We start from the raw sequence: 26,982 nt of genomic DNA on the forward strand, positions 1-26,982 counted from the left end.
TATTTTCCATTCCACGTCCCATTTGGTGCAGCAAATTGGTGCTAAAATATACCAGATGGTAACATCTGTGGCAGTTTGTTGTGCAAGCCAGTCATCTCTCTCTCTCTCTCTCTCTCTCTCTCTCTCTCTCTCTCTCTCTCTCTCTCTCTCTCTCTCTCTCTCTCTCTATCTCTCTCTCTCTCTCTCTCTCTCTTTCTCTTCCCCCCCTCCCTCCTGGCTCCAAGTGGTGTGAGCTGGAGCAGAATGGGACTAGCATTATTAGGTCTGTGGTTAAGTGACTTCAACCTGGAGTAAGGAACTCCTCCCTTCCTGTCTTTGTTCCTTCCAGATATTTAGTGGGTTCTCAGGAAATGACAAAGTCCTAATGCTGCAAGCTGCACAGAAAGCTTGTTTGATTAAAGGCTGAAAGATGACAGATTATGTGTCATTTACTAAAAATGTAATAAAACATTTCTCCCTGTACCTCTCTGCAGCGGTGGAGGCATCTTTTGGTGCAAGAGGGCAGGGGGGCAAGTGACTCCAGAGGGAGCACCAGCATTCAACGCCTAGTGGTGAACTTTTTAATTGCAGGGACTTAAATATTTTCCATAAATGTGTGTGAGCGACTGAGCAGAAAGAGAGAGCCCCGTTGAAGAGGGCTTTTGGTGGGTACTCCCCCCAAAAATGATTTTATATAATTGGTTAAAATGTTACATTTACAAACACTCTTTCTAAGAAAAAGTGTTTTATACCTATACAATTTACATTCGGTTTTAGAGGGCAATGCAAGAAAACATCCAGTAGATTCCAGATCACTAACAGCACACAGGATCGTTTTCATACACACATAAATTATGCCTATGCACAGCATATATTCCAGTATTATGCCTGTGTAAGAAGTCATTTTCATATTGCCTCTGGCTATGAGTTTCAGTATCCGCAGGTAAGAACCCTAAATTTGGTTCTCCTCTTAATGCCACTAATAACCAGCAGTCCACATCAAGAAAACATCTACATGCTGCCTTTGCCCATGACAGTATCTTCACATAGGAACACACATGTTTGCTTTGCTCATAATGCCTGAACGAATGCCATGCCACTTAAAACAAACAAAAAAGTGTCAATGCTGTGGCTATGTCGCTGAGACCAGTATGCCCAATGACCAAGCGCTCAGTTAGGCTGTGCACAGAATGCCATTAAAACATGACATGCCGCTATAACAAAACTAATCCCTATAGAGCAACTACAGGAGCCAAACTCGATTATTGCAACACCCTTCTAGCTGGCACCTCTGCCACAAACATTCACAGACTGCAAGCCACACAAAACAATGCCCTCAGAGCTGACATGAGCATCCCTAGAAGAGACCATATATCCCACGCCCGACGTGAAGCACGGTGGCTCCAGGTCAAAGACCGTATTACTCTGAAAATCCTCACCATCACTCACAGGTGCATCAACAAAACTGCTGCAGCATACCTATCTGAAGCAATATCAAGGACCACATCCACTTGCCCCACCAGAGCTCAGTACACCAACCATCTACACATACCACGCATAAAGAGAGCCACAGCGGGAGGTCTAGGTTTCTCCTATATGGCACCAAAACTCTGGAACTCACTCCCTGCCACCCTTAGAGCTGAAACTTCCATCTCTGTCTTCCGCAACAACCTCAAGGCCACTCTCCTCAACTAGCAAGTGGACGACTGCCTCCTCCGCTTCTGCCATGTATATTGTAATATAACACAAATGTAATATAACTATATTGTAACCTGTATATATACTGCTAATGACTCTGTAACTATATTGCAACCTGTATATATATATATATATATTGCTAATGACCATGTAACTAAGTAACTAAGCTTTGTACTGTAACAAGTGCCACAATGTCCTCGGGCTGTTGTGCGCTATATAAATACAAATAAAACAAAACAAATATCTCAGTGCAAAAACACTCATCATGTTGGTTTTGCCCATAATGTCAGTAGAAATGCCATGCCACTGTAAAAACATGTCCACCCTTGCTGCACCAATGTAGGCCAGTCTGGCAATCAAGAAACATGCATCATGTTGGTGTTGCCAATCATGCCAGTAAAATTGCCATGCCACTGTAAATAATGCATCCATCCTGGCTGCACCAATGTAGAATGCCAGTAAGAATGCAATGCCCCTGTTAGAAAACATGTCCATACTGGCTAAACCAGGTCAGGCCTGTATACCCACATGTTGGTTTTGTCCATAATGCCCCGAAAAAATGCATTCCAATTCCACATCAAAAAAACATTTTAGTAGGCAAATAACCCACGTTAAACAATCATTTTTGCTTTGACCCATAATGCTATACCTGTTTAAGAAAACATACCCATGCTAGAGTTCCCCAGTTCGTACACTGACTCTTCCGATCATGGGGAACCTGTCAATCCCTCCCACACCCACCCCCTCTGAATTCACATACATTCATTCTTACTCACATTCACCAACCCCCCACCACCCTCTTTCACTCACACACATATATACACACATTAATTCACTAGCCCTCCTTCTCCCAAGCCTGCACAAACACACAGGTGCAACTACACTTATTTTTTATAGAAATCATACGTTTCCTGACTCACATGCATGAAATTGAAATTCTACTCTGTGGTTGCAGGAACTGCATCACACATATTGCTTGGTAACCTATTTCTGATTCCTGGCAGGTTCAAAAGGTGGTTGCCATGCAATGCTCGACTCACCTCCAGCTTGGCTCCAGTAGTCACTACAATGTATGCAAAATGCATGCATTGCAATCACTACTTTTATTACACAGTGGGTGGTGCTCTGTGAAGAGGACGAGGGGCCCAAGGAGAGCTACCTTCCATGTATTGCCCTGGCTCTGCCACTTGCAAGTAAAAGATGCTACTCCATATTGGGAAGTTGTCCCTCCAGCACATGCAAATGTGAAATGGTTTTTTAGCTGTTAGAATGCTGGCCAGGCAACAATGATGCATGGCATGTAATCCTGACTTTCATACTTGGCTAAACCTTTGCATCTTTGGAATACGCTAATTTCCGTGTATCTCAGTTGCCTGCCAAGTTCAGGAGTGCTTTGAAACAGGTACAACCCAATTACAGACCACTGTAAAAGAAAGTGGACATGAAAGTGACCATACAGATGATGCTCTGTACATTTCCTCCATGTTCCCTGTTCCCCCAGATTTAGAGACAAGACCTTGTGGTAAGGCCTTGTACTCCATTATTGTTCACCTGTGTGCCCCTACTGCACCCCAACATTCAACAGCAGACTTTACAAATAGGTTATGCATATTTATTACACAAAGTGGGTGATCACCTAACCAAGCTGGCGTCATCACACGTTAGTCTGCACAATGTTCTAAATTGACCAGTGTCAGTAGCATCTAAAGACAGGGAAGACGAATGACATTTATGCAAGTCATACCATTTCTGTATCTCACTAAGCTTCTCTTGTGTTGAGCTCTTTGGATCATGCCCTCTCTGGCTTTTAGGATGGTCTCAATTATTTGTTAATTCATTAAATGTAAGTCCTTGAATAAATCCAAACATTCGTTTGGTGCTCTTGCTTTCACCAGCGATGTACACTTCTTTCAAAGGCAGCCCAACAAAAGCTATTTAGTGGTCATTGCATGCTCGGTCATGAGTACGCAGGTTGACATTGATGGGTGTCCAAGCATCACCCTTCTTGGCTGCTGACCGTGTAGCACTTAAGAAAGCCTTGGTAGAGTTGCCTGCCAGATCTTCACCCATCTGAAACACTTGTCATGGTAGAGACTCGAGCTCCACTTGGAAATGAGTGATGTGTTGGGTCTTCCCTTGCACCTATGACCCGCTACAACTCTCCACGTGTGGCCTCTCCGTTTGATCCCCCTTCATCTCCTAAGTCAACCTGCCCCTTGATAACCCAATCCTTCCTTCTCTCTCTTTGTTATGATGTCACCCTAGAACTCCGAGCTCTCTGCGTTCTGGAGAGAAGTTTGAGAAGCCGGACGGTTTGTTGGTGAGGCTCCATTCTCATTCTCTTTCTCTCTCTCTCTCTCTCTCTCTCGCGCGCTCTCTCTTTCTCTCTCTCTCTCTCTCTCTCTCTCTCTCTCTCTATCTCTCTCTCTCTTCCTCGCTCTCTCTCTCTCTCTCTCTCTCTCTCTCTCTCTCTCTCTCTCTCTCTCTCTCTATCTCTCTCTCTTTTCCTCTCTCTCTCTCTTTCTCTCTCTCTCATGTCACGTGCTACACGCATCAAAGAAAAGGCAATGTCAGATGCCAGGAGGACAAAGGAGCGTTGGTTCATCTGAATTAAAGAAGGCACATTCATTGTAAAACAGTCTATTTTAGCTTATATATGCAAAGTAAGATGATTTAAATGGTGGCTTTCTTCTTATAAGTGCTGCAAATGTGAAAATATAGTTGAGTTAAAATAAGAATGGGTTTCCTCATTCCTATTGAGGTGGATACTTTTGGGAGTAGTCGCACTTTCCTGCTTATCAAATGCCTCAGCATCCCGTGTCACATGGTGCCGGATGCATGGGTTGGTGGTTAGGTGACTGGACTCAGATTGGGAAGTTGGGAGTTAAGGGACTGTCTAAGCCCAATGACACACGTCCATGAGGGAAAACGCTTTATCGCTGCCTGACTCATTTGCAGACTGGGAGTTTCTTGGAATGGTTTTAAAGAGGGAGTGCCCTATAGACGCATTGATGTTTTGTAGTTTCTAGAAAATGCAGGACATTGGGAAAAAAGATCCCTGGGTGCACACATCACTTGGAACTCAATTACCAGAATAACTCTTGGCTGGTTGCCATGCCATTGTTGCTGTCTGCAGCCGAAAGAGACCGTGGATGCTGATATTGGTCCGTCGCTGATATACACGGTGCAGATGTTCTCTGTATCTGGTGTTAGATATAAAAATACAACTTTGGGAGATGAAAGTTTAAACACAAGTTTCCAGATATAAAAGTGAGAAAAAGAGAAAAAAATAAAGCAACCAAGAACCATTGGCAAAGCCGTGAGGCAGATTATCAGTAGGCATGAGATAGGCATTTGCTTATAAATAACACTAGTGGGCTCTATACAGAACACAGTTTGATTTTACTGCTTGAACAGCTTGGTACTGCTAGTTAAAAGAGATCCCAGGAGGAAGAGCTTTGGGCCGGAAGAGACAGGAAGTGGAAGGCAATGTCCATAGGATTTAGCCTGGTCATGGCATTCAATGGTTGAGTAAACAGTCAAACAAGACCTACAATCTGTGCGTCCCTCCTGAACCCCCATCTTCTTCCCATATGTACTGCAATGTATGATGTTTGGCTTTCGGTGGCAATAGCCAAAACAATTAACTTATCAGGTGCAAGAGTTAAGACAATAGGTTGACAACTTGAGTATAATACCCAATAAAAATGAATAGGATGAAAACATACATAGTTTAGAAGAAATGAGGCAGGACGAAACAAGGGGGTATCAGAGAGGTAGCAAAAGGGAAGGCAATTGCATATACATCATTATCAAATTGAATGCACCATGAAATGCACATTTTCATACTTTCTTTTTGAACTGAAAGATATAGGAATAGAAATGATACATACTGTTCATTGTTGAATTTTAATGTTTGAGGTTTCATTTTCAAACTTCGGTGTTTCAAATTTAAATTTGAGAACAAATCACCCAATTTCCCCTAAATGGAGTATCTATTCATATGTAACTTGGTGAAATCTGCAACAAAAGCATCCCTCATTTTGTATCCCCTCTTTTCACCTTGTATTATCCACGATGAAGGACCCCTTTTCGTTTAAAACAAAAAAAAAAGAATTTGATATACTTTTAATCCTGAGTATACAAACGATCTGCATTTCAATATTACACCTTTTCAAAAGCTGTCATTCAGGCACATTGCTTTCAATGGGCCTCGTTACAAGTTCATCACTATGGTAACAAAGTGGCAGTAGTGGTAACTGAATAACCACTGTTTTTACTGCACCACCAAATTCAGAGTTTGACCTTTAAGTCATTTTCACTTTTAATCCCAAAATCATTGGATTTGCCGTTCACAGTAAACCACCAAAAATCCCACGGAGTCCCATGGACCCCCAAAATGGGGAATTACACCCTCATACTACCACGTGTAATCCTGTCATAATAGCCCGGGACATACCACTGATTTGCCACCTAAACCTTAATGAGGTTGTCTGTACCGTAAAGTTGCCACTCTGGTAGGCATTGCTTGCAAAGCAAGCACTGTCAGTGCCAATAGGTTTGGTAATAGGTCTGACTTGGTAATTTATACTATTCATTTGTTCTGTAAACACACCTATATCCGGAAACTACTGACGTGGGAAAAGGAGATAGGAGAGAAATGGAATAAATGGAGGGACACATACTCAGCATCCTCTATTCCATTGGTGCCAGATGCATGGGTTGGTTGTTAGGTAACTGGACACAGATTTGGAAGCTGAGAGTTAAGGATTTGTCTAAGCCCAATTACACACTTCCTGTCCATGAGGGAAATCGCTATATCGCTGCCTGACTCATGTGTTGTTTCGCTTTTTGCCCACCTATTGACTGCCAATGGCCATGCTAGTCCCAATGGCTATTCCTACCCACTTCCTGCCCTTCCCCACCAAAAACACCCTGTGGGATTCGTTTGAGGTAGCGTTGTGCTTTTAAGGGGATGCCAGTGGTATTTCAAAGCAGTCCATTAAAAGTGATTGGCTTAATTGCAGGTGTAAAGCAGCTCATAGGGTGATACAAATGTCTTAATCAAGTGTTCCTTCAGCCACTTGTTTTATAAGTAACATGGAAGTCTTTGCATGTGTTTCTTGCACTGAATTCCCTTTTAAAACACACACTAGCAAAGCCAAAATGGTCACTCATTAGATAGGTGTTTTCCACACACTGGCATGGTATGCCCAGCCATGAACACCATTTGCTATCTGATGCAATCATATGGCCTGGTAGTACCATTATGGCAGTGCCTAGAAAATACCTATTTTGACTTTGCCTACAGAAAAGGAAAAATTGTGCCAATTTGTGTATGAATAGATGGTATTGTTAGTTTATGGATAGATGAATGTATGAACGGATGGATGAGTTTGATATTTTAGATGACGAATAGGTGTGCTGTTGAATGGAACTGTGGGGAAGTAAGTGATTGTGTGTATGGAATTGATGAGTGAGTGTATTTGTGGTCCTTAGCAATAGAGATGGCTGGGTTTAAATGCGTGCATTGATGAATGAGTGAAATGATGTGGATGCAGGGATGGATACATGAATGTGATGTATTGGCTGTGACCAGATGGGTGGCCGGTTGAAAGACAAAGAAGCAGAGTGCTTGCGTTGTGGATGAACGTGGGTGGGCTGATTAGTGGATGTGTGAAATTTGATGCATAGATGACATTTGTTAGGTGAGTGTATGGATGGTTCTTATAGGATTAGTGAAAAACTTCCAGGCTTTGGGAATCACAAAGGATTAGGAATACAGAAACACATAAGAGTCACAATAGCCATTCTAGGCATAAAAGGCATAAGAGGCACACACAGGAATAAGAAGCACAAAAGTCGTGAAGGCAGAAAAGTCATGCATTGAAGTAAAGGCATGCAATGTACAAAGAAGGAAAATGAGGCACACGCGAGGCAGACAAAGGGAAAGCGGCACACAAAGGCATGAAGGCAGAAACGCAAAAAGGAATAAGAGACACACGTACTGTGTAAAGATACTCTGGACACTTCAGGTAGGATACTTCAGAGTACCTTTATTGTAGAAGCGTCAAGTCTCCTTAAGTTAGAGAGGAACAGACTAACTCCCACCGATCAGGCTTCATGTCTCCAACTGCTTTGGTTGGGACTGCAGCACCTTAGCCTTCTCCCACTTATACATCAACATTTTTATTTATTTTATTTATTGTTCACTTGTTAGGTACTTATACAGCAAGTACATTCTATTTCAAATCGTCCACAGGGCAACAGGGAGGGGACATGGGAATGAGACACATGAAAAGGCATACATATATTAAATACAGTGGAGGGGGAAAAAGGACAAACCTACTCCGCATTGTGAGTATTCAGAATGTGCACGTGCAGAAGGGAGGGGCAGTGAGGGTAGGTGCTGGCGTGCCACTGCTTGGGGTGAGCAACAGATGAAGTCCAAGGTATGGTAAGTGCGAGCCTCCAGGACAGAGGGTGTGCCGAGGCAAGTGCTGAGGATAGACATAAGCTGGGGGCGATTCGGTGTGGGAGGTCAGGGCCCCGAGCATGCATAAGTGCACTGGACACCAATCAAAGCAACTGTGAGAATTAGCAGAGGAGAGAAGGGGGGAAGGAGGAGGTAAAGAGGAAAGTGTTTAGGAGCCTCCTACAATATAAAAAAGTCCTGCTCGCGACGCAGAGGCAGTGGGAGGCTGTTCCATAGAAGGGAGCCAGCTGAGGAAATCAATCGACCTCCTGCCCTCTGTTCAGTGAAATGCTTTACACAGAGGGACGCAGAGGTCTAGAGGGAGAATTTAGTAAGAGAGAGTTGCAGATAGTGTGTCTCTCGGACCCAGAAAGCCTTGTGGATGATACAGAGGGATTTGAATTGGATCCGTAAAGCAACCAGAAGCCAGTTGAGGCTTTTTAAGGCAGGGGTGATGTGGTCCCTGGGTTTGAGGCCAAGGATAAGTCTTGCTGCCCTATTTTGGATTAGCTGGAGGGGTCGCAGAGTGGACGAAGATAAATTCAGGAGGAGGCTATTGCAAAAGTCAAGCCTTGAGAGAACCAGGGCTCGAGTAACATTGAGCTTCTGGGGCAACATGCGAAAAGGTAGAATTCCTTTTCCGATGGAAGAGCTGAAAGTGGGACTTCTTGGCAATGTCCTGAGTGTGAGGGAGGAAGAAAAGAGAGGAGTCAAAGATGACCCCAAGGTTTCTGGCTTCAATAGAAGGAGCATGGGGAGAGTGAAGGGAAGAAGGTGGCAGCAGGGGTCCCAATGGAAAGGGTCACGGTTTTGCTGGCATTGAGGCAGAGATCATTGGAAGTGCACCAGGCCTGGATGGCAGATAGGGAGACAGGGATGATGCAAGGTACAATAGGGTCAGCAGGAATTTTGAAAAAGAGTTGTGTGTCATCTGTATAACACTGGAAGTTGGGGAGAAGGAGGCGATGAAGAGTGCCAGTAAGGTTGTTGTTAAAGATCCAAGGGGAGAGGATAGAACCCTTGGGGACACCACAGGTGGAAAAGGAAGTAGGAGAGGAGAAGGTGCCCAGGATGACCTGGGATGTGCGGTCATTTAGGAAGGAGGGCAGCCAGTCCGGTGCCCATTCCAAGATAACAAGAGTGTCGTGGAGCCTTTGTACGAGGATGAGTGGTTGACCATGTCAAAGGCAGATGAGAGGTCAAGTAGGATGAGGACAGCTGGGGAGTTGGAATCCAGGGATGCAAGCAGTTCTTCACAGGTGTTCAGAAAAAGCAGTTTCTGTGCTTCTTGATGCTCGGAATCCAGATTGATGGTCGGGAAGACCACCAACAAGTTCAGTTTGAGAGTTGAGTTTGGGCAAGACCAGCTTCTCCAGCAGTTTACCCAGGAAGGGGTTGATGGAAATAGGGTGGTAGTTGGCTGGGCAGGTGGGGTCTGCTGACAGTTTTTTAAGGAGTGGGCACACAAGGGAGTGCTTGAGGGATGAGGGGAAAGGTCCAGTGGTAAAAGATTGGTTGCAGAGATCAGCGAGTGTGGGGGTAAGAGAGCCAATGTTGTCCTTGATGGTTCTAGATGATCAAGGGGAAACCTGTTTGGAAGAGACCTTGTTGGAGCGGAAAACTCTGGTGACTTGTTCAGGTGTGACAAGGGCGAAGGAGGAGAAGGAGGAAGGAGGAGGGTGAGGGGCCAATGGAGGCAAGGGGGTGTGGGATAGGTTGGAAGGGTGAGTAACAAGGCTGTTCAGGATGTCCTGAGTTTTGATGGAGAAGTGAGTGGCCAGTGCATTGCAGAGGGCCTGGGAAGGAAGAGGGGAGGAGGAGACTGCCGAAGGGTTGGCTAGTTCCCTGCAGATTTTGAAAAGTTCAGGCGTGTTGTTGGATGCACCAGATACCCATAATTGAATGTGGGCCCTTTTCTTGGCACAGATGGAGAGTCTGTATTGCCTTTGGAGCAGGCAGCAGGCCAGTTTGTCAGAGTGTGAGCCTGAACTTTGCCACTTCCGTTCTGCCACTCTCCACTTTCATTTCAGGGCTGCAAGTTCAGAGTTGTACCAGGTGTTACACTTAGAGGCGGGTTTCAGGCGGATCCTCATGACTGGTGCAAGAATGTCAAGAGTGTTGGTAATGGGCAAGTGGAAGTTGATGAGGGCAGTGTGGGCGGTAGAGTCTGAGGTAGGGAGGTAGGGGGGGATAAAGGTGGAAGTCAAGGCAGTAGTTGACACTTGTTTCATCGGGTGGATGTTTGTGAATGAGGTTGGCAGGGCTTTTGGGTGTGTGGTCAGAGAGCCAGAGTGACCCAGGTGGGAGGAGAGAACAGAGTGATCTGAGCAAGAGAAAGGGGTGACCAGAGGAGATGAGAGAGGGAGGTCAGAGAGGATGAGGGAGTCCAGAGTGTGTCCAGCAAAGTGGGCTCGACCAGATTGGAGAATGGGAGAGGTGCAGAGGCCAACGAAAAGTCAAATTGGATGTTGAAATCATCCAAGAGGAGCAGACTAGAGGAATTTGAAAGAAAGGAGGAACAGGAATCAGCCCATTCAGAGATGAACAAGGAGGTAGCACCTGGAGACCGGTAAATGGTAGCAATGATCAGGGTGGAGGAGGGAGAGATGACCAACTTGCACACCAGGCTCTCAAACGAAGAGAAGGGCTGGGTGGGTAAGATGGAAGAATGAACCCACTCAGGGAAGATTAAGGCAACCCCACCACCAGCACAGTGAGGTTGAGGCTTGTAAATGATTGTGAAGCCATCAGGAAGGAGGGAGTCAAAAAGCGTGACTGAGCTGGCATTGAACCATGTCTTGGTAAGAGCGCGAAGGTCGAGGTCATTGTGTTCAAGAAGGAGGCAGATGTCAGCAGAGTGTTTGTTGGCTGTGTAGGTGTTAAGAGTCGCCATGAGGAGATGGTCTCTGACTTTGAAGGTTTTCTGAGGTGGAGTACCGGAGTGTGGTATTCCAGTCAGATGAGGGGGGGCAGAGAGAGTGGTAGGAGGAGAGGCAGAAGAAGGAAGAAAGTTAATGAGGGACGACAGGATCTGGTTAAATAGAAGGAGGTTGGCTTGAGGACCCTGAACTAGGATAGTGCCCGTGTGGTAGACATTAATGAAGCAGCTTGATGAGAAGAAGCCTGCCAAGAGGAATTCTCACTTGGTTCCACCATTTATGGGAGAGGATCTGAATGGGGAGAGAGTAGAGATGATACGAGATGTCCATAGGTCTGGAGAGGGGAAAGAGAAAAGGATATCCGTGAAGATCACTCTGGAAGATGCGCTGAAATAGGGTACTGCAATGGGAAGGCTTGTATTTGCACCCAGAATGTCTTTATTGTGCTTTATTCATCCAGATTTCGTGAGAGAGGGAGGATAGGTGATAGTGTAGCAGTTAGAGAAGATAGGAGACATGGTGAGTGCTATCTCAGTGGCAGAGGATAGATGAGAGAAGGAAGGAAGGGGGGTGCTGCACTGCACTGCCCCGGCCCTTACTCCAAGGTGGCCTAGTAGTGAAAAGGGCACACATACACATGTAGAGCAATAGGTGGGGTGCAGGATTCAATTATAAAAAGGATCACAATGCAGTGCACAAAATGGATGCAAGATCTAAAGCACACCCACCTAGAAATGATTTTAAAAAGGATCACAATGCAGTGCACAAAATGGATGCAAGATGTAACGCACACCCACCTAGATGCGATTTTAAAAGGATCACAATGAAGTGCACAAAAAGCATGCAAGATGTAGAGCACACCCACCTAGATACAATTTTAAAAAGGACCACAATGCTGTGCACGAAATTGATGCAAGATGTGAAGCAAACGCACCTAGATACGATTTTAAAAAGGATCATAATGCAGTGCACACAATGGATTCAAGATGAAAAGTATACCCAACTAGGTACGATTTTAAAATAATCACAATGCAGTGCACAAAATGCATGCGAGATGTAAAGCACACCCACCCAGATACGATTTTGAAAGGATCACAAAACAGTGCACAAAATGAATGCAAGATGTAGAGCACACCCACCTAGATACGGTTTTAAAAAGGATCACAAATAAATGCAGTGCACACAGGGATGCCAGATGGAAAAAGGAAGACACACAACTTCTAGGAATTTACCTTTGTAGAACAGAGAGTGCAGTGAAGAGAAATAGGTGGTTGGATAGAAAAGGAAGGATTGGATTGGCACAGTTATGGATCAAGGAGATAGATGGAGGAGGCACTAGGGCAGTTCAGCCATCACTCACAAATGAGCAGAAGGGAGTCCGGAGGTGCTGGGGACCAAGTTTGTGCAAGAACAATATGTGCACAGAAAGCTGCAGCATTGTTTGTAGAGGGACACAAATGTGGGTGCCCTCCCGAGCCCTTCCAGGCCCAGGCAGGCTCAGACAGGAACCTTACAGAGGGGTCTTGCTGAGAGGGGCAGGCAATCTCAATTGGTGTTTAAAGTGTGATGCTGCCAAAAGAGTCAGCTTGCAGGGCCTTCCAACAACCCCTCTGCACAAGGAGGATGCCACCATCTTTAAAAAAACATTAGGGAATGGATTCACATCGCCCACTTACTACAACGCTGGTGGAAATGCATGAATTAACATTGCCCAACACATGCGCCTCCACTGATTGAATGATGAAGCAGATGTTGGCCTCCTCTCATGCCAGCTGAAAATGCGAGCAGTGCTGTCCTGCAGAGGTCTCCTGTCCCCTACCGTAGGCAGCATCCGATGAGGGGGGTATACAACAAATCCAGCCCATGCCTGTGGCCCCGGCACCATGTAAAGGGCTCGCCCAACAGCAAGTCACGGTGGAGACCTAGGCTACAGCCGAGGTCACGCAGAGTGAGGACTGCACGGGTACTCCTGTGGCACACTCCACAATCCAGGGGCACCGCAAGTGCATCACCCACTGTCAACACTAGGACCCAGGGAGAGCCACCAGAAGCGTGTATGCACAGGTCCCCCTCCTCCGCTCTGCTCACCTGCAAATGCACCTCAGAACAGGTCACAGCGGCAAAGCAGCACCATCCCCGACCCTCCGCTGGGCAAATGCAAAGCAGCACTGTCCCCGACCCTCCTCTTGGAAAATGCACAATTTCCAATTTCCAGCCCCCAGCATGATCGCCATCTCTGGGTGTCGCACCAAACTCTGACTGCACCCTCACACCTGACCAGAGCCCACACCACTCAGCCGCGTCCGGCAAGCGCAGAGTTTTAGGAAAGACAGTTTTGGGAGCGAACAATACAGATTTTGCACTGACCTTTTTATTTGTTTTAGTGAGGATCGTGTTTGGGGTTGAGATTCTGGTGAGTGGTCATAGCTTTCACCAGACATGCTTTCCGACAATGTTTACTGGTATAATGCATTCTCTGCTAATCTGCCATTTTCTCGAAGTGTGACTAGCCATGCATGTGGCTCTATGCTTTGCTTGTCGTAGCTCAGCCTACTGAACTCTTAACCAGCTGGATTTAACATTTTTCTGCACTCCATTTCTTCCGATAAGCAGAGTATTGCTTATGTTTCGTCTCCTTCAGATGAAACGCAATTTATTTCCATTTGTAAGTGCTGGATGAGTGGAGGTTGACCTCAGAAATGCTTTCTGCATCCCAGGGATCGAAAACAGTGCAGTAAACATGGTGGTACTCCTTCCCCACCACTTTTTTCCGATCTGTAGGATTTTCCTGGATTAGGCAGGGGGGATTTATGGAGCTGAATGGATATAAGACATCCGCTAGCTTTTGCGATCCGCCTGCCACTTCCGTCAGATCTACCGCCTTCCAACATTCTCTCTGCCCTCATGCATTCCAGACTATCTTGCATGCATCCATCCAGCGAAGCACTTCACAACACACCTTCCCCCTACTAGACACACACATCATTCACACTCACTCATCCTACTCCAAGCCTCCACTCTCACACATCCCACTCCAATCCTCACATCCATCAAAGCACTTCACAACACGCCTCTCTTCCTTACCAGACAGCCACACAATCTACACTCATGCATTCACATACTACACCCCCCCTACAGATCACATACTTGCAACACTCCTCCATTGCATGTTTTCAATGAAGCTCTGTAAATACTTTTCATGCACACATTCCTTTGATCCACCTGCATGTATAGTCCTATTCCTTACTCACACCTTCTGAGAGCATTACCTTGCTCTATACCATGATGGCATACATGCCAAATGACTCACCTCCACGTGTGGTACTCATTCGTCATCCGAGAGCACTTACTTACACTATGGGCAAACACGCCACACATCCACACTTCCATTACCGGTTGGTAAATAACTCTGGGCACAACAATTGCACATCCGGTACCAGACGGTACATAATAACACTGCACACGATTAAGCACAACTCTTACTGTAAGCCATACATCCATATCCTTCCAGTACTATGACTACAGCACAACACACTTCTGGTACTATGAAGGTAGCACCAAACCTATCAATCACTGTGAATGTAGCACACACTTATCCTGTATCACAAATGTAGCAAAGCAACCAATTTGATACTACGAAAGCAGCACAACAGTGTATCCAGTACTGCGGATGTAGCACAAAACCACACTGGTACTACAAATGTAGCACGACAACCTATCCGGTACAATGACTGTAGCACGACACATATCCAGTACTATGAATGTAGCACACATTTATCCGGTACCACAAATGTACCACACAAACCTGGTATTACAAATGTAGCACCAAACATGTCCGGTACTACAAATGTAGCAAAAACGTATCCAGTACCACGTATGTAGTACATCAATTTACCCCGGACTATGAATGCAGCACAACAATGTATCCCGTACTACGAATGTAACGCAAAAATCCAGTACTTCCTATGTAGCAAAACAACTTCTCTGATACTACAAACGTAACACAAACGTATCCTGTATTACAAATGAGGCACACACCTACCTGGTTCCACAAATGTAAAACAACAGTCTAGTACTACAAACGTAGCAGAATAATTTATCCGGTACTACAAATGTATCACAAAACGTATCTGAGACTTTGAATCTAGTACAACGTATCCGGAACTATGACTGTAGCATAACAATTCAGGACTACCAATGTAGCACAACAACTTGTCGGTACTCCAAATGTAGCACAAAACATATCTGGTACCACGTATGGTAGCACGTCATCTTATCCAGTACTACAAATGTCGCACAACCACCTATACGGTACTACGTCTGTAGGACAACGCATATTTGGCACTTACTGGTACCTCCATTACACCTTATCCATACAAACAGAGCATGGGAATACATACTGTGTAGCTCAACAACCAATACACATACATCCTGAACACTTACACACACTGTGTCACTACACAATAGCAATCCATTGTGAACAGTGCCATACACACCAGTGCAGCCCAATAATCAATATGCCTACGTCCTGAAACCTTGTTTTGTTTTGTTTTTGTTTTGAAATTGTATAGCGCTGAGACGAGAGGCCCTGCGGCTTAGCAGTGCTAACATCAGAGACAAACATACAAAAAAACCTAACCAATCAACCTAAAAGAATGAAGCATCAGGAAGTAGGCGGACAGATCAGTAAAATAAGGCAGAATTTAATCAGCACTTGAAGCAGTCTCGGGAGGCAGAGCCCCTAAGGTCAGGAGGTACAGCATTCCAACACCTAAGTACTGCATGGTGAGATTTTCCCTGGCTGACCATGGTCAGCTTGGATCTCGGCATATGCAGGAGATGGGTATTCTACTTTGGGAGGGCAGCCAGGCCAAAATGTTTGCGCTGTAAACTGTACTTAGGCCATAAAAACATGTACGTGTCAAGTGAGAACACACACACGCACGCACGCACGCGCGTGCAGCATGTGAAAGTTGAAAGATGTGCCAGAATTTCATTAGTGCAGAGCTGGTGAACAGAGCCCCAGCAAGCAGCCAGCACATTAGTCAGTAGGAGCTTGCCGCTCACATTCCAGGGAATGGACAGTAACAACAATGCCACGAATAGGGACAGGTGATCTACACTTTGCCCTCGGCCCAAGATATGTGTAGAGTCCGGCAGTTTTTAAATGTGACATGCTGCATTCAACAGCCCCAGTTGGGAGTAACAGAAGGGCAGCAACTTCTCTTCTCACTCCGGTCATGCTTACCGATTGCTTAAGTGTGTGCTTGCAGCTGTGCATGGTCCGAACAGTGCACGAATATCATCTGATCGTTGGCACTCTGCTCGCGTTCTCGTGAGTTCTGTCCCAAAGTGATACCCATCACAAATGCTCCCTGAGCGGTCAAGTGAAGCCACACTCAAGCGGTGCCCACTGCGTCGCTCTGTGTCCCTTACAATCCCAGCACCTGACAACTCTTGATAAAGGATGCAGGAGAGAAGTGTATCCAGACGCTGCACAACCTACAACTACAGTGGATGAAGCAGCACAAAAGAGTGACCACAGGGCAAAAGCCCCATTCTCCTCTCTCCTACCACGGTAAGGGTTGGGCAGGATGCAAAGAGCAAATTCCCTGTAACAATACCACTTTAAATGACTGACAGTTTAGGACGATTATATGCGAGCACTATTGAATGCAATTCCAGTGCTAAATTTAAAGGGTTTGTAAAATATATTAAAGCTAGTGGTTTATGAGCATGCTTATTGCCATTTGGCCAATTGTCGTATAACACATTCATGCTTGCCCAAGTGCCCACTTGTTATGACAGCCAGGTTGTAAGTGCTATGTGGAAGAGCCTTAATGTGAATGTCTGAATCCGGATTGCCATGTTCTGCATTTTCAGATTTAAATAAAGAAGAGTAGTGTATTACACAATCAATGCAAAACCCTACCTCGTGAGATCACCTTGCTGGGCGTACAATACAAAACTCAATAAACTTTGTGTTTGGGAAAACTATTTTTTAATGTTTAATAATTATGGATTGGGATCCTCGTTCTTAAGACAAGCAATAATAATAATTACCATTGTAATATAAACAATGTAATGCAGCACAAAAGTGCAAAAAACATCACAGTACCGTGCATCCTTGACACAAAAAAACGTGTAAGCAACATTTACCAACTCGGATCGCACATTGAAAACATTTCAATGTACCAAGCAGCACGGAAATAAAACAGACCATTTAAGGCAACATTTAGCATCTTTCTAACCAACAAACAGCTCCACTACTGACAACAAAATGGCTGCTATCCCAGAGCTCTCGCAGTGACGCACTCATTCAGCATCATGGAGAAACTGACTGGCTTCAAGTCCCGTGTAATATGTATCGTGAAGAGCTCTGACAGAGAGCAAACGCTCTCTCTAGCTAAACCTAAAACGAGACAGAGCAAATGTGCTAAACAGATACTGCGGTTTTCCTTGGTGTGGTGCTCCTTACAAAAGCCTCCATGTTTTTCACTACCAGATGTCCAGAAAAGGTACATCCTAAAGCGTGCACTTTGTGCCATGTGACACTATTTGCAGATCACAAACACATGCATACAAGAAAGGGAAGCCCTTCCTTCGACACCAGACTGTAGCTTTGTTGTTTCCTAATGCTGGGATGTCGCTGGGATCATTTTTCCTCAGCTGTTTTTTTTTATTTTTATTTTTTACAAATAATAATGTTCACGCTGGTGCCTGTAGGACCATCTGTCTAATGATAAAATGTTGAAACTGGCAGCACAAGTGCCGTGGTCTGAAATAGCATTCTGGATAGTAAATCCAGTAGAATACACTTTGTACAAACATGTCATTGGGAACATGCAGTTCGAAAACATGCTAAATAGAATAATGCAGGCGGGTAATGTGAGGTCACTGTGGTGTGTGAAGGCGAGGACAAACATGCCGCCGGTGATGTGAGGTCACTGTGGTGTGTGAAGGCGAAGACAATAATGCAGCAGGTGATGTGAGGTCACTGTGGTGTGTGAAGGTCAGGACAAACATGCAGCCGGTGATGTGAGGTCACTGTGGTGTGTGAAGGTGAGGACAAAAATGCAGCGGGTGATGTCAAGTCACTGTGATGTGTGAAGGTGAGGACAAAAATGCAGCCGGTGATGTGAGGTCACTGTGGTGTGTGAAGGCGAGGACAAAAATGCAGCCGGTGATGTGAGGTCACTGTGGTGTGTGAAGGTGAGGACAAAAATGCAGCCGGTGATGTGAGGTCACTGTGGTGTGTGAAGGCGAGGACAAATATGCAGCCGGTGATGTGAGGTCACTGTGGTGTGTAAAGGCGAGGACAAAAATGCAGCGGGTGATGTGAGGCCACTGTGGTGTGTGAAGGCGAGGACAAAAATGCAGCGGGTGATGTGAGGTCACTGTGGTGTGTTACGGCGAGGACAAAAATGCAGCCGGTGATGTGAGGTCACTGTGGTGTGTGACGGCGAGGACAAAAATGCAGCGGGTGATGTGAAGTCACTGTGTTTGTGTGAAGGTGAGGACAAAAATGCAGCCGGTGATGTGAGGTCACTGTGGTGTGTGAAGGTGAGGACAAAAATGCAGCCGGTGATGTGAGGTCACTGTGGTGTGTGAAGGTGAGGACAAAAATGCAGCCGGTGATGTGAGGTCACTGTGATGTGTAAAGGCGAGGATAAAAATGCAGCGGGTGATGTGCAGTCACTGTGGTGTGTGAAGGCGAAGACAAAAATGCAGCGGGTGATGTGAGGTCACTGTGGTGTGTGAAGGTGAGGACGGGAACTGTGAAGTGCTTGCAGTGAGCAGGGGCTTGCCTCTGGCAGCTACAGGTAGCGCTTCATGGCAAGGTGAGAGAGGCAGAAGTGAGCATGGTGGGGTGCGAGCATGGGGTAGGGGCACAGAGGGAACCCTCATTAGGGATCCTAAGCAGAAACACAGCGACACAGAAACCTGCTGGCATTTGGATTCATGTACAAGAATCGGTTCCGTGTGATTATTGCGAAAATAAAATTTCGAATCCCAAAATAACGATTTCTTTTACCCCATATATATGTGGGGGGAGACCGCTGCAGCACCCCAATACCTCTTTACCTTGTTTATTAACTTAAACCCCCCCCCCAACATTCGCCGTCGACCGCGAACAGCGCGGTGAAACGTGGATAAAAAATTGTATTTAGTGCCGTGTGTAAGAGTGTTTGGGGATGGTGGGGGAGTATGAGATAGGTTCAATGTTTTGTTTTTTATGTGCTAGACGTTTTTGTTGTGTTCGATTTGTCCGTGGAGAACACGGCTGTTCTGACATTTTGTAAATAAACTAAATGGTGGGGTGTTTAGAGGACGGAGTATGTGTCATTTTTGTTCGCAAGGAAGGTAAAAATGAGCTATCAACACTCTTGGTGTACTTAATTGGTCGTAAATACACAAACTGGGGGTGTCCTCAGGACGCTCTCCGTATTGTAATCTGTCTAGTTGAATGTGTTCTAAGAACACTCGCGGTGTCCCGAAATGGTTGCAATTACACAAAATGGGGGTGTTCTGAGAACGTTGTTTGTATTGTTCGTTGTCAGGGTGAAAGTGTTTTAAGACCACTCCTTTTGTCCGCTAATAGTACAATTTCCTATGGGCGTCAACCGACTTTTTGTCCACTAAAGAAACGATAAATCCGGCTGGTGTGCACCGACATTATGTGATAATCCTATGACTGGCGCTATTGACCTGGCTGACTTACTTTTGCGACACTAAATCATATCTCCCGCCCCTAAGCCTGATATAATCAAAGCATTCATATTTCCCGCCTCTCTCCGTGACGTTACAGGGTGCGTCATCAAACTCGCCCAGTCCTCTCCAGTCCTAAGTGACTTTACACAGATCCCGGAAGACAACACATATTATGTCACAACACAGAGCGCCACAATTCGGAATATGAAACAGTGATTTAAAAGCAAACAGCAAGATTGTAAATTTTGTAAAGTACATTTATTTGACATCAAATGCTTAGAGAATATTCAGCAATTTGCATTTGTCTTTGTTGTCGATCCGCAAAAGTTCATGTTGAGGCACGCGATGTTCCTTTGCGGTACAGAGGGTGTTAGATCACCTCACAGCTCAGTGCGCCACAATTCGGAATATGAAACTGTGGTTTAAAAGTAAACAGCAGGATTGTACATTTGGTAAAGTACATTTATTTCACATGAAATGTTTAGTGAATATTCAGCGATTTGCTATTGTCTCTGCTGTCGATCAGCAAAAGTTTATTTTGAGCCACGCGTTGTTCCTTTGCGGTAGATAGGTAGATAGTAAATGGTTGCTCTGATAATCGGAAGGTTGCTCCAACAACGAGCCATTAGACCACCCTATTGGTTGGTATGTTGTTTGTAGCCGCTAGTACTGCGTAAGGGCATATTGGTCCTTGGCGATTGTCCCATAAAAAAGTGAGGGTCATGAAGTTGCATATTTGGACCTGCACCTGGAGGTTGAAGACCCCATCCGCTGGTGTCTGTAAATCGTGACCTAGGCAAAATGGGGCGACATACCTGTTTTAAAAAACATAAATTATTCTCACCAGCCGATCTTCATTAAAAATCATCATTTTATTTATTAGGGCGTGAAACTATTTGCTATCGAAGATAGTGCAACGGAGTATGTTAATAATAAAACAATAATATTTTCCCACTCATATAGCGCTAAGAACCGTGAGGTATCTAAGCGGTGCTTATTATTACCCACGGTGTGTGGTGCTCATTTATTGACCACGGAAGGATGAAAGGCTGAGTTTGGCCTTGCCGGGATTCGAACTTGCGTTAGCAAGCTGTGCACGGGTGTCAAAGCGAGCGTTGTACTCGCTGTGCCACTTGACAGGCTACAGTGAAGTGGCACAGCGAGTAGAGCGCTTGACCGCCTATAGACCGGTTAAATTATTTCTATTAACCCACCCTGTGTCGTCTGCCTTTTTCAGAGCCCTCTAAACGACAGGGGATCAATTCGGCAGTGATAGTGCGCGGTAGAAAACATTATGCCACTTTGAACGAACAAGTTCAATTTGAACGGTCTTTAATGCTACGCTATTGTAATTATATTTGGTATAAAATAATCTAAAGGGTTACTTACAGTACAATTGCAATTTCCATTGTCTACGAGTAGTGCAGTCCCAAAATACGACTCTGCGTGTGAGAACAATCTTTTGCATAGTGATATAATATATAAAAGTAGTTTTGTTTCAGAAATTTCATCCTTATCTTCTCTTACGTTTTAGCAATACTCCTTCAAGAGAAGTCTTTCATCACAATCTCTGTCTGTCAAGGTCAAAACACAATACAACCTTATAGTCCGCTTCGTGAGCCTCTCCGGGGCCCGAGAAAAAAAATGGAAGCAGCTGACCTTCACTGTGAACGAGCATAAATTCTTACTTTTCAACATTCTGTGTAAAGCCATCTGTGAGAAGTTGGTTTTTGCACGCCATGTTTGTATATTGTTTGCGTGATATTAAAAAAAGTTTGTTTAAGGGACGTTATGGTTCTAAGTACAGCCGAAAGACCCCTGAAAATCGCAAGTTATGGTAAGCTATGAAAAATAACTCGCGCCACCACCGTGCACTGCTAAGGCTAACACCCAGGACATCAAAGATGACATTGCAAATGTCATTGATGAAATCACTGATGACATCACATGTGTATGTACTTTTCATGGAATTTGTGTGCTAGGGATTTTTATTATAATGTTGCGAAAAAAGTGTCAAGGATATTGCAATAAATATCATATCGTTATTAGTGCTTTGAATGATGCATTGATATAAATAGCATTGTATTATGGGATTCTATCTAGTATACTGAGCTACTAATGGAGAAACATAGCATTGTGTGCAGAGTACAAGATGAAAGTATAATATTTGTAATGTTAATATGTTGAATAATGAAATGATAATTGTCCTGTAATGTTCGAAAATTCAAAAAATGGGGGTGTTCTGAGGACGTTATTCGTATTGTGTGATTGCTTAGCTGTATGCAATGAGGGAATGGCACAGAGAGTAAAGTGGACGCCGTCCGCGGACGCCGCGGCCTTTCGTGGACAGGGCGTGCTACATCCGGGTTTTTCCAGGAAATCCAACATGGAAAGAAGACTGTACGGATTAGCCAATCAGATGTCGAGGTTGTGGATTTGTGTTGAAAGAGACTGTGTGTGGTGAAGATGGCAGAAGTTGAGAAAGTCAGGGTGGTGGTGCTTGGAGATATGTTTGTGCATGGTTTACAACAGTATGGTTAATGCAGGCATGTTGCAAAGAACTTTGATGTGAAAGGAGTGGAGGTGGTGTGGAGCACTGTGCCTTATTGCAATGTACAGGGAATTGTACAAGTTTGTGAGGATATGGCCACGATGAACAGTCCGCAAGTGGTAGTTTTGCACTATGGTGCTTTCCATTTGGGCAACGTCAGTGCCCCTACTTTGTTGGCTGATTTGGAACACTTGGTTCAAGCCGTAATGAAGATCCTTCCAAATGCGAAAGTAGTTTTTTCTGGATTACTACCTAGGGCAATATGGGACAATAGTTCAGTTTTTTGTCCTCAGCAAAACATTGCTAGGTTTGTCATCAACCGAGGCATGTGTGCCTTCATGCTTAGAGCTGGTATGTTCTTCTGTAATAATGAAAATATTGATGCCAGTAATGCTGTTAATTTTAAAGAAGATGGCATCTCTTTATCTTTTACGAGAAATGCCTTTCTATTTTGGAATGTAAGGGTTGCTTTGGAGAAGGTTATGTGAAGATTTTAGGAGTAAAGTAAGAAAAAAAACCAAGAAAAAAAATACAAAATAACAGGTGTCTGTCAAGCATCTGTAAAAAAACCCAAAAAAAACGGCTCTTTTCAGAGCCAACTTCAAAGGGGAAATGGGGCACACTATTTAAATTTACATTCACCACGCTCAGATTTTCAATATGTCCGTGGACATGGCGGTAGTCCGCGGACATGAAAATCACTACGAGGGGGTTAGTATGTTCTATGTTACATGTATATGAAGTCAGGGATATTATGGTTAAGTTGTGCTACTAAAAACCTATGAAATTCATTGAAAAAACTTTGTTAAAGGGACGTTATGGTTAAGTTGCGCTACTAAAAACCTATGAAATTCAGTGAAAAAACGTAGTTAAAGGGACGTTATGGTTCAAAGTAAAACCGAAAAACCCCTGAAATTCGGCAGTTATGGTAAGATAAGCAACCATAACTCGCGCCACCGTGCACTGCTAACACTAACACCCAGGACATCAAAGATGACATCACAAATGTCATTGATGACATCACTGATGACATCACATGTCTGGCTCCCCCTTTTCTTCCTTTACTGACATATCTAGGCCACATGGTTTTGCTCAGTAACAGTCAAGGGGCCTCATTACGACCCTGGCGCTAAGGGATTACCAGTACCGGTAAGGGTACCGGTACCGGTAATCCCTTAGCGCCTGATTACAAGGTCCCTTTGCGGGTTCCCGCCTTAACGGCTGGTTTTACCAGCCGTAAAGGATTGGACCCGCAAAGGGACCTTGGTGCTAATTACGGTACCTTCACAGTAAGCAAAACTCTAATAATAAAGCAGTTATCTTTTCACTATTCAACATGGCAAGATTATGAATATTGCACCTTCATCATGTATGCTGCACACACTGCCTATGTTTCTGCATGAGTAGCTTACTATACTGGATAGAACTTCATAATAGAATGCTATTTATATCAATGCATTGCTTAATGCACTAATTAGCTCATGATATTTATCCCATTGATCCTTGACAGTTTTTGGTCAGCATTATAAGAATCCCTTGTACAGAGTTTTCATGAAAAGTACATATACCTGTGATGTCATCAGTGATGTCATCAATGACATTTGTGATGTCATCTTTGATGTCATCTTTGATGTCCTGGGTATTAGTGTTAGCAGTGCACGGTGGTGCAAGTTATGGTTGCTTATCTTACCATAACTGCCGAATTTCAGTGGTTTTTCGGTTTTACTTTGAACCATAACGTCCCTTTAACTAAGTTTTATCACTGAATTTCATAGGTTTTTAGTAGCGCAACTTAACCATAACGTCCCTTTAACAAAGTGTTTTCACTGAATATATATATATATAATATGTATATATATATATATATATATATATATATATATATATATATATATATATACACATATATAGGGTCAAAACTATTTTGGTATGATCCCCAAGGATCGACCTGCGGAATGAAACCAACACATATTGCAGCCAGCAGCTTAACACTGTTGCTAAAATAAGATAAATAGAAAAAGCTAATTCATAGGCCAGATGTCATTTCGTATCCATAACTTCCTAGTGGGAATGAACCACCAGGAGTGATCAATCACTTTATGATTATAGTGCAGGAATGGCCAGCATGCACTGCTACTTCTGTGTGAAACTCTGTGCAATAACCTGTTACAATTAACAGTTCATATTGGGAAGTATGGCCCGCAGCACCTATAGGAATATCTGTCAGTAAAAGCGCACATTTATTCAACAACAAGCTTACGGCTAAAACCAAGAAATATCCTGACCTAATTTACTTACATGCAAAATAACCTAAATGTGTCACACCAATACAATCTGCCCACTCTAATGCCCCTCACAGCAACCAACATCCATTGAATTAATAACCTCCAAACCCCCGGGATCAATCACCAATCCCTTTTTAGATCTAACACGCTGAACCCTCCATACCTTCTAGCGCTCTCTATTAGGCCAAATGCCCTACAAATCTTGGAAAGAACCGTCTGTCCCATTACCCAATGTTTCCCATTCTGCTTGGACCTAGAGAAAGGGGCACAAAGCTAGCTGTCCCATCACAGTGCATGCTTGCTTAACTAAAACCAACAGTTCCCACTCCAGTGGTGGTTGGTGAATTTAGTTTTGTGGCACAGACTAAGCACAGCGAAGGAGTCTGAACCAACTAAGGGGGTTTGTAGGTATTCTCCCCTGAGAAATGTTTCACAATAATGGGTTAAAATGGTGCAGTTTACAGCACACTTTCTGTGAAAAATTGGATAAAAAGCCACACAGTTTGTAATCTGTTTTGTATCGAAGCACATGAAAAATGTAATATATGCAAAGTCACCCACCGTGCAGACACATTTTTATTTATTTTTTTATTTTTTTTATTTACATGTTTATAATCAAAAGCATTTGATTTTTACAAGATGTTGATACGCAAAACAGAGAAAAACACATTTTGTAAAATAAATATCATAGATGCAGATAAAAAAGAGGAAAATAGAGGTAAAAGAGGATAACAAGAAACAGAAAAATAATTGAAACCAGGAAACTAGGCACTTCACTAAAGAAACTTTATGTCTCAACTTAAAAGAAAGTCACTGTTCTTTGAATTACACTTGATTAGTTTGTAAGTTCTGGTTTAGACTCAATGCTGCTTCTAAAATCTTTACTGTCACTGTCGACCACTTAGTTCTGTCTCCAGCAATCAGACGACACCACCATGTGTTTTCCTCTCGGAGTGGTACGTCGTACATCAAAGGGAGCAAATAGGCTTCCTGCAAAAATGAGGTTCTAGTGCAAGTCATAAGTAAATGTCTCAGAGTTTCCACTTTTCCTGGGTCCAGACAGAATCTGCAAGTACGAGCGTCTTTTTCGTACGGATTGCTATGATTTCCTGCGTTGGTAATTGATTGAATCTTATTTTCATAAAGGTTTTCTGCATTTTTTTGTTGGGGAATTTTATGCAGTAGCTCATAGGTTGGTTAAGTTTATTTGTTGTTGCTGGTAAATGAGCCAGGAGTTTGTTTCCTATTGTTTTTTCACCAGTTTGGATCCAATCTGCTTGCGCTATTTTTGTCTTGATTCTGTTGGGGTTCGCGATCAGATCGTCTGCCGAACAAGCCAAATCTGCTAGTTGTTTTGTGAGTTTTTGAACCCAATTATTTAGTGCTCTGCAACGTCCTTGGTTAAGCTCTATCTGGACCAACCTGTAAATTGGAATGGTATCTGGAAGAATAATTTTCCGAAAGAGACGCATTTTGCTTTGGTCTACTGATGCTTGTAATGATAGTAAGCCCAATTCACATCTAACAGCAGCAATTGCAGAGGATTTAGGCAGTCCTAACACGGCTTTCCATAGGTAGCCTTCCAGTTTGGTCCATATGGTGTTATCAATGTTCAACGCAGCGTCCATGCCGTAGATTATAGACGGAACTACCTTTTGTTTGTACTATTGGATTGCTGGAAGAAGCGAGAATTTACCAAATTTCCAATCTACTAATTTCATTTGGATTGTCAGAGTTTTGGTCTTTGTCCATAGCGCTGAGATGGTCGCACTTTCTGACCTTTTTGAATCTATCATGATTCCCAAGTATTTTATAGTAGACATGGATTCAAATTTGTGTTGTTTAAATACCAGTGGTCTAGATGCATCGTTGCTGGACGACTTTTCCCCATCGTCAAAATTTTTGACTTATGGATGTTTATCTCCAAGTCATTATCGCTGATGTAACTTGCCAGGTTCGTAAATTGGCGTTGGAGACCTATTTGGGTTTGATCCATCAGGATCAAGTTGTCAGCATATATCAATCTTGAGATTTCAGTATTGCCCAATTTAGGTGGAAAGGCTCTGACCGCTGGTTGTGTATGCTGGAAGTCTCCCATGAAGGCGATGAATAGGGCCGGAGCGAATGGGCAGCCCTGTTTAACACCACGCTCTGATGAAAATTGGTCCGATAACATCCCTTGCCGATTTAAGCGTACTCTTAGTTTAGTATCCGTGTGTAATGTGATCACCGGGCATAGGATCTTTTCAGGGCAATTCCTCGTTTTTAATTTCGCCCATAGCCTTTGACGGCTGATCTTGTCAAAGGCTTGTGTTAAATCGATAAACTCAATATAGACTGGAGGCGCACCATTCTTAACATTGTCCTTTACGATGTTCAAAATCAGGATGTTTATGCTGGTAC

General features: G+C 44.0%; 1 protein-coding gene across 2 annotated transcripts in view; it reads left to right on the top strand.

The window, feature by feature from the left end:
- Window positions 1–26,982, top strand: part of MYMK (myomaker, myoblast fusion factor) — an 81,014-nt gene that overhangs the window by 22,012 nt on the left and 32,020 nt on the right. The window lies entirely within an intron of this gene.

The sequence above is a fragment of the Ambystoma mexicanum genome, chromosome 8 (genome assembly GCF_040938575.1).
Source record: "Ambystoma mexicanum isolate Mex_15411 chromosome 8, UKY_AmexF1_1, whole genome shotgun sequence".
NCBI classification, from domain to species: domain Eukaryota; kingdom Metazoa; phylum Chordata; class Amphibia; order Caudata; family Ambystomatidae; genus Ambystoma; species Ambystoma mexicanum.